The 9,492-nt window shown below is 45.5% G+C and overlaps 1 long non-coding RNA gene across 1 annotated transcript in view; it reads left to right on the top strand.

The window, feature by feature from the left end:
- The first annotated feature begins 937 nt into the window (after positions 1-937).
- The window catches only part of LOC129388133 (uncharacterized), a 29,745-nt gene continuing 21,190 nt past the window's right edge, over positions 938-9,492 (top strand). Inside the window, exons 1-2 of the long non-coding RNA XR_008615164.2 lie at positions 938-1,047; positions 3,095-3,271. This is a non-coding gene — a long non-coding RNA (uncharacterized lncRNA). The remainder of the gene's footprint in view (positions 1,048-3,094; positions 3,272-9,492) is intronic.

Raw genomic sequence — 9,492 nt, 5'->3', positions numbered from 1 at the left:
GATGTGGTGGTCGCTGCCGAGATTTTCTTCCAGTCAGGTCCATTCCGCCTTGGATATTCCTATTGTAAAGGTGAGGTCGGGATTTGTATCCCTGGACACACTATTGCCTATTCGAGTCGTTAGTTTAGGACCATTCCAGAGGGTGATGTGATTCTGTTGCGCCGAATCGTGCACTCGCGCTCCTTTCTTGGTCGTGTGCTGGTAACCCCATGCTGTGGGGGGGGGGGGGGGAGGGGGGCATTAAAATCGCCCATTATTACGAGTTTATGGCCATTAGATAGTCCTCTGGCTTGCGTGATGAAGTTTACAAAGTCGGATAACGGATCCCTGGGTGGACCATATAAGCATAGTACGTATAATCTTCGGTGTGTCTTATTTTCAGGTAGCACTTCCACTAGGGTGTGTTCTACGGTTGTTCCGTTGTGGGCAGTCGCGTTCGTATACGTTCTCGAGTAGAGAACTGCATAAGTCATTACACTGTGACCATATTTACTGATGTTTTTGTGACAGTTCTACAATAATTTTGAATGCGCCATTCTCAAATACAATCTCACAGATTACCCATTGCAACGGTTGCAAATGGCGAAAAAATGCCACAAAGATGCCGCGACAGAAATGCCCCAACAAGATTTTCTTGCTACAGCAAATTAGTTTGCAGCTTAGTCGGGAGAATACTGAGAATTGCGCTATAGGGTAACTGCAGTGTAATTTTAAGACAGTGGTTGCAAATGAAATCTTTTCAGGCGTCTTCTAGGATGCTTGTTTCGTGTGCCACTCGTGGACTCTGACAGCAGCGGCGACGGCAGTGAGGACGGCTACTAATCAGCTATGCTGCGAGTTCGCAGTGTGCGGTGCTTGCTGGCTTCCACTGACGTGGACAACTCCGAGCGCGCCATCTACCCGTGCCTGTTGCAAGCTTATTCCTGCGGTTGCTGCTATCGCCTATATCTCGAGGGGTGGTACCTTCTGTTTCGCTGTCTTTTTTTCTTTCTAGCAGCAGCGGCGACGGTGGCGGGACAACTAATCAGCTCTTCTGCAATTTTGGAGGTTAGTTTGAATATCTCATTTACGTAAGAGTGCGCACTAGCTGGGGTCGTTGCTGTTGCTGCCGAGATGGCTGTTTTGCAGTGTTGCAAGTGCCCTGTACTGTTGGGTTGTTACTCGTGGTTTGGACTCTGCAGGCAAAATCATTTCAAATTAAAATTATGGGCTTTTACGTGCCAAAACCAGGATCTGATTATGAGCTACACCGAAGTGGGGGACACCGGAATAATTTTAACCACCTGGCGTTCTTTATTGTGCACCTAAATCTATGTACACGGGTGTTTTTGCATCTCGTCCCTATCGAAATGTGGGCGCCGTGGTGGGGATTTCATTCGCGACCTGGTGCTTAGCAGCGCAACACCAAAGCAGTCACTAAGCAACCACGGCGGGTAAATTTTGTTTGTTGCGTTTTTTCTTCGGGCTACTCGAGTAGCTTGAGCAATGTTTCAAGGGTCCTTGCAGAAAAGCAGCCCACCAGCATCGATCAAATGTGTAGCAGAAGTTTTGAATGAATTAATATCGGGGCTTGGTACATTCGGGACTGATCTTAGGAGTGACATCACTAAGTTTGGTACTGCGGGAACCGGAATACACAACGAACTCGCAGGCATCCGAAATTCAATTGGTTTCATGAATGAAGGAGTAAGAACTTTCAGAAAAGTTGTCGAGGTATTCCGTCAAGCATTAACATGTATGAAATCTGAAAATTAGTGACGTCGCAAAGAGAATGAACAGCTATGGAGAGAACTGAAAGTCTAAGAGAGAAATTGTGAAACTCAAACAATAATCCACAAACATGAACATCGAATTAAAGGGGTTGCCCAAGTTCGAAATGAAGGCCTAAAGAAAAGAGCAGAGGACAATGCTTGGGTACTGAAGTCAACGCTCATGGCATCGACATCGTACATCGCGGGCCATCGGAAGTCAAAAACAAGCCCAATATCGTAGCGAAACTTCTCACGCGAAATACCCGAGACAAGTTCCTGGCAGCAGTAATCAAAGTTGAGCACAAATGAAGTAGGTGTTAGAATAGATGAGCCAGTGGACAGTCGGCCGCAAAAGTTTGCGGACCACGTGAGCGCATGCCAAACTGCTTGCCGCGTCACATTGTGCGCCGCCTATAGCTGTGAGCATCCTGCCGTTGACCGCAGCGCAAGGCCGGAAATGGGTCTTCTTATTTGCTGGCACGTCATTTTTCAACTGGCGCGCAGCGCGGTGTTAGTTCGTTGTTTTCACGCAAAGCACTCGGCTGCTGTAAGGCCGTCACTCTTCTAGTTTGATAGCAGCAATCACAGCAATACGGCGTGCCGCGAGCGGTGCGCCGGTGGGTAGTTCTCAGGTTGTGCGACGATACTTATTTGTTACACAACGTTTACTACTACTGCGTGTTTTGTCGGCCTCTTGGCTTCAAAGAGCGTTGGCCCTCTGCCCACGGAAAGAGAAAAGCTAAAGCTACGTTTTACCGTTATCAAAAAGAAAAAAAAATAAGGATGGATGCAGGCACAAAATTTCCCTTACGCAAGGTAGAAGCATCACCGTACAAGTAGCGTGACGTGTCGCAGAGTGGCATGAGGCCACACAATATTGGCCCACGTATTGATGCGAATAGACCTGCTAGTCGCATGGATTAGTAAGAAGGGAATATGGCACCTCGAGTTTCCTTAGACGAACGAATACAGATTTGTCTTTATTGATAAAAGGCGTACCTCAGTGGCAAACTTGCCGCCGAACCAATGGGAGTCGAACTGCTGTGGACCGGATAATCTAAGCATTCCGAGAAGACGGTAGCTTCACAGATGCGGAGTGCAGTGGGCGTCCAAGGGCCACGACTGGGGACGAGGACCGCCCGATTACAGCCGCAGCCGTGGTTGATCTCTTTCAAAGCGCGAAGGGTATCCGTGAAGTGCTCTCGCTGACGGTATCGTCCGACACAATAAGAAGGCGGACTGCACTTGGGCTACACTATTTCATAGCTGCTCAGAAGCCCAGACTTTGAAACAGGCAACTGCTAGGAAGGCGTATGTTCGCTACTGCTGTTATTTATTTACAGATACTGCAGACTCTTTCCACGCCCAAGCAAGAGTGGGTACATCAGTGAGTTTGAAAACAGCACAAAGCATAAAAATCGGACAGCAGAAGAATGCGGCGGCGGCGTCTCCAAGGACAAATCGATTTTTTCCACTCGCTGAGACTAGCAACAGCGTGTTTGGCGTCCAAGGAACTGCGGGTAAGTTGATAATTTATGAATAATTTATGCATACGTATAATTGCGGAACACCCGAAAGGCTAGCATCGCAAATAAATTTCTCCTGAATCTGCCTTCTGTAGTTTACTGGGTTTTTCTGTAGTTGTAGCAATTTTACAACATTCCTATAACTGTTCTGTCATAGTTCTGATTTTGCGAAGCTGCCATTGTGACTTTCTACGGCGATATAATGATGTGCGCACTGATTTCATTGCACGTTCTGTTGTAGCTGTAGCCATATGCAGTTCGTACACAAGACGAATCCCTAACTTATTGGACACGTTACTCTAATATAATTTTATGCCTTTTCCTGCTGATTTATGGCTGAATACACGCACAGTGTTCCCTCCAGTGGACCATGTTTCTGAAGCGAGTTAAGATGGCGTTGGTCCCCTTATGCGTCTGGAAGGGCCCTTTTAAGGCGTCGCGGTACTGCGAAGTCATCATCAGACACTTGATTCCATACGAACCACAGTTGCTCCCTTTTCCATCATGACTGCAGCCCGGTACATGAAGCACGTGTTGTCAGCGCATTGCTCCAAGAACTCGCTGCGCGCCAGCTTGAGTGGCCTCTGTGTGACCCCGACTAGAACCCTATAGAAAATGTGTAGGGCACGCTGAAACAACACCTATCGACAGTAGTCAACAACGGCCGCACTGCGGATGCGTTGGCAGGCGATCGCACAAGATTGGGAGACCCTGCGTCCTCGACAGGATATTATGAACTCTCTCTGCGATTCGATGCCAACACGCATTAATCAGTTGGTCGAAGACGGTGGACATCTCACATCATACTTGAATTTTCTACATGCCCCGTGGCATATTTGTATAGGTGCTATGAATAAATTTTTACAGAGAGTCATTGCACCCGATTATTCCTCTCTCTCTCTCTTTTAAACGGCAACCACTGTGGTAGAGCGGTGACTTGGGCCTTTCGCTGCTAAACCCGTGGACATGCCATCAAATCACAGCCGCCGCTATCGCATTGCGATAGGGACGATATGCAGAAATACCCGCGTGGTGTCAATTTCTCCGGAATCCCCCACGACGGCGTGCTACATAGTAACGTGGTTTTGGGCCTAGAATTTATTTTTCGCTAACAGTGCCGCAGCACTGATGCTAGCGCTGTATGCAAAACACCAAAATGCGATCAAAACAAATGGTCAAAGCAGTAAACAACTGCCAATAAAAGAATAGCCATCGTCGCAACCCGTAAATCAAACTGATGCCTGCCGAAAGGCACGCAGTTGATAGCAGGTATATCAACTGTTATCACGCAGGTATATTGATATACTGATCACGAGACAGAAGCTCGTAGCCATGGCTGCCGAAGAGCACGTGGCGTTGAAAAGAGAAATAAAACATTTGTGCCGAGTGCGAAAATAGAGAGGCCATCGGGTAAGGGGGGAATTGGGTGTAGCGCTTCTGTCGATTGCAGCTGACGGCCACGCGATCGCGTGATCAGTAAGCTTTTGCGGTCGACTGTATGTAAAAGAACACCTTTGCCTTGAAAATAAAGTTATCCTGTGCAAAACCCGACAGGCAAGGCGAGAGAAATATGTGGGAATTCGTGTAGGTGTCGTAGGGTAAAATACTAATGGGATAAACAAAAAAAGATATCCGGTCCTGCACGTCATTGGTGTTGCTGGCTAGCAGGAAGTTATTTAGGCACATAAAGGCGTCGCAATAGAATTTCCTTTTTTGACACTATGTTTGACTTCTTCAAATATAAGAACAAAAAAGCATACCCATAAATTTTATTGACAATACACGTCCGAAGGAACACATGCTTAACATAAATGCTACGTGTATTGTGATTTGTGCGTTTCTCCTGATCTTACCGATTGTTCTTTTTCTTTTTACGTTTTCTTGCGTCTATTTACTGTTATCTTTTATGGTTCGAATGTGCTGTTATAAACCCTGTCCGTGTTTAGGTTGCTGTGTTCAAAGGTTGCATGATATTTTGCTTGTTTGTGCATACTGTGCTATCTCATTTATAAGCGCTGTGTGCCGAAGTCGGAGTGGTGTTAAACAGTTACTCTGTACACCGCGTGCTTTCTATATGCATGTAGGCTTTAATATTGTTTGCTTTTACTGGTCAATGCTAACGAACTTTTGCTGAAACAAGTTTGTTTCGCACTTTTCGTAAGCTACCTCTATTAATGTCAACATGAATGCGATGTATGTAAGCCAGACAACAGTAAATTCACTTTCAGTAGACCACTGCAATCAACCTTTAATATTTCTACACATAAACATGCAATCAGCCTGCCTGACTGCATAAAGGACCTGCTTGGTCTCATTGAAAAATTAATTTCAGGTTTTCAGTTATTATGGTAACGGAAACTTGCTGGTGTACTAATGCAGATCTTATACACATTGAGGAATATAATTTAATTAGTGTTAACAGGGAGAAAAGAGAAGGTAGTGTCTGCCTATACGTTAAGAATGGGATTAGTTACGAGTGTCTTGCCGATGGGTCACTCTGTTCAATGGACATCGAAATACTTTCCTTAAGGTGCACGAAGTCTGTGTTTGGTGTAGTGCAGAGGCCACCCGACGGAAATATCGATACTTTCTTGAGATTTCTAGAAAACTACTTCGCATTTATTAGCCATCTAGAGTGCGCATTAGTCAAGGGTGCTCACATAAATGTCGATATATTAGAGAACACAAGCAAGCCCTCCAAGTTCTATGCATTTTTCTTTTTGCTCCAAAATTTCATGTCTAATGCAATTTCAACTCCGATCAGAATTACGTCAAATGCAACGCTCATAGACTTTTTTTGAAGAAATCTGACAAGATACACTCTGGTGATCACTGGCACGGCAATCAGTGATCACCTACCCATACACCTTCTTTTGGCTAGGCATCTCAAAGAAAAGGACAAAGCTTCGCCGCAGAACAAATTTCAACAAACTAATTCCCATTCACTTTTATCTTTCCGAGAGCAAAGTTTCTCAATAAACTGGGAGGATGTATTGTCCTTATTCTCGCCTGATCTAGCATAAAACCGTTTTGTAGAGATCGGGTGCTTAGCACATCAGGAAGAGTTTCCTTATAAGAACTTTTAATAAAACCTAATCATGCCCGTAAGCTACGGATGAATGCTTTCATACTCAAACTGATAAAAGAAAAAAAAGGCTTTATAATGTCTTTCTTATAGGACGCGCCTCAGTTGCCTTCAGGACGTTCAAGAAGTATCGAAATAATTTGAACAAAACTCATAGGCAAGCGAAACATATTTATTATTTCGGAATGTTTGATGGTGTGATAAACGTGAAAGAAATCTGGAACAAGCCTAGTGCTCTATATCTGCCAAGCAACCAGAAAACAATATTGATGACCTCGTAATAGGCAATCAAGTGTGCAAAAATGAAGAATTGGCTAACAAACTCAATAAGCCTTTTACTGCACTAGTTGAGAGCACAAGTGATGACGAGACTCTCGACTACCTGCCATGCAGAATTCACTATTTGCTGTGCCAACAAATGAACACGAGATAATAAACATGCTTAGACTATTTAAGGTAAGCAAGAGTAAGGACATAGGTGGTTTAAAACTACAGCCCATTATTTTTGCTATCGACATGCTCATTTTGTACCAAACACATATATTTCCTTAAGTGTATGGAGACTTTACTTCCAAAGCCTATGAAGACTACCAAGATAACCGTAATATACGAGGGAGGTGAGAAATATTATTTGAGTAACTATAGGCCAATTTCAATACTGTCGATATTCTCAAAAGGACTGCAGCAGATTTGATTCACTAAAAACACTCTGTTATAACGCCATCGCAGTAGTGGTGTGGACCTGGTCTTTCAACACAATGCGCGTTACTTTATTAAAAAGAGCAAATCCTCATTCAATCGACGCCAGCTACAATGAACCGGACACCACGGACTATGCCTGCCGTTTACGCACGTTCATTACGTCACGTGCTGGCTATATAAGTGACGACGATTTCATGTCCAATTCAGTGAACAAGGAACCCGTACGCGGTTCCGAAACGTCAGATTATCCATCAGACTTGGTCAGTGACCGTAATCCCTTCATTTCCATGCCTGACCAGACGTCGTCAAACTCTTAATTATGTGTGTGTGTGTGTGTGCGTGTGCGTGTGCGTGTGCGTGTGCGCGTCCGCGCGCGCGTGTGTGTGTGTGTGTGTGTGTGTGTGTGTGTGTGTGTGTGTGTGTGTGTGTGTGTGTGTGTGTGTGTGTGTGTGTGTGTGTGTGTGTGTGTGTGTGTGTGTGTGTGTGTGTGTGTGTGTGTGTGTGTGTGTGTGTGTGTGTGTGGTGTGTGGTGTGTGTGTGTGTGTGTGTGGCGAAGCTGTCACAGGGAGTTCTGGAATGAACTTTCTGTGCGGCAGCGTGCTAGGTGTCAAGCGTCAGCCGCCGAACAAGGAGGCAACAAAATCTGCTTAGGAACCACAAAGCGGTCATTTGAGAGGCTTCGCTTACATATGCAAATAGGACCAATAAAAGCACTAACATCGAATATGGCAAATTAATTGCGCAGTCGACAGTGAAGCATTTACAAAGGCACGGATATATTTCGCGCAGTGACAAGAAATCTCGGGAAGTTCTGTACGGGAGGAAAACTGCCTCGTATACAGCTTCGCTGTGTTTGATGTACCATGCAGTCTCTCAATTTGGCGTACATCTGCAAAAGTGTTTTTAGCGTGTGGTCGAAGTTGTTTTTATAATTACCACTTTAGTTTTACCAAAATGCTTTATCACACCAGAAAAAAGAAGAAAATTATATTTGTTTAATTTTTGATACCTCAAATACCCCAAATTAGGGGTTTTGTCGGGTGGTAAAAAGAGAGCACGCACGAAGGAATCCAGCATCGATGTCTCACAACTTGACGGACTTAGCCTTTTTATATTTGCGGTATACTTTCAATACCATATTTCCTCGTGTAAGCACTCCCCCCCCCCCCCCTCCACTTTGGAGTGTGTGTTGTTTAGCGGCGTAAAGGCCAGGTATGGCCAAAGAGCGGCCACTTTGGAGTGTGAGAATTTGGAAGACGTTTCACTAATCATCACGCAGATACCCGCGGCATGGTTAGCTTCGGCAAGCCGCTACTAGAGGACATTATTCCTCACACCGCAAATTTCGTGGCAGACTCTAACGAAGCGGCGCTGGTAAGGCCTTGCTGGAGTGTGAGGGGCGGCAAGTCGATGGAGGAAGTTCACCCTTGAAATATATTGGTATGCCAGTGCACTACGTCGATGATTGAACGTGAGATCACGTGCACGGACTTTTTGGCGTCCACATCTGTGCTGCGGAGTGCGGGTCCGCGCGGTGTTCAGTCGACAACGGCCGCAAACGCCGAGCAAGTTCGTGTGTGTGCGCACATATACCGCGGACGGACCAGCGTAAGCCCACGTGTGGGAATGAAGCCCGCAAAGCTCCCCGCTGATTTGGCGCGTGTCAGGGCATAAACTGACTACGCGCCCTGGCCGCAATATACGGCGGACCGTGGATCACGTTCGGCTCCGCGATGGGTGAACGCGAGACGCACCTGCAGCCATCACAAAATTTTAAGCAGTTTTTAATAATGAAGCGCGACACTGAGCAACATTATGTAAACGATTTTTCCGCTGTGCTAGCGCCCTGAAAACAAATAAATCAATCTTACCATCAAAATTTGATTTTTCGGACTGGTCACATATTTGCACATTTTTACGGCATTCTCTGTATCCACAAAATTGTTCGGTGACTGCAAATGAGTTCTTAGTAGACTGCCAGTGGTTGCGTTACGTTGCGCAGCAGTTTGAGCGCACTCTGCGGTTTCAGTGAGCAGCCATTATTCCTGCGTCCTGTAAGGTCCGCATCGAGCGAGTCATTCGAAAAAAAAAAATGTGTGTGTCTTACAAGAGTAAAAACGGTACACGGAACATCAGATATGAGTGTATACTAATTGCAAACTTGCGGTGATAATGCGACACGTTTTATAATTTTGCACTTATGTCAGCTAATTTTCACACGTACTTCGGGCACGTTTGATGCAAATTCCTGCAATGCAGAGTAATTTAGATCTCCTTGCTCGTGTATCATTTTCGCCTCAGGCTTCGTCTTGCCGCGCATCTCTGTGTCTGCGCCATTGAATGCAGCGCTAATAGCTGCCGACGATCAGCTCGCGTAGTACTTCCGTTTTCCTCGGATGTGGTTTGACACAGTGGTGGTTGCTAATAT

Source organism: Dermacentor andersoni, chromosome 10 (assembly GCF_023375885.2).
Source record: "Dermacentor andersoni chromosome 10, qqDerAnde1_hic_scaffold, whole genome shotgun sequence".
Lineage (NCBI taxonomy): Eukaryota > Metazoa > Arthropoda > Arachnida > Ixodida > Ixodidae > Dermacentor > Dermacentor andersoni.
This window is presented reverse-complemented; position numbering and strand designations above follow the sequence as displayed.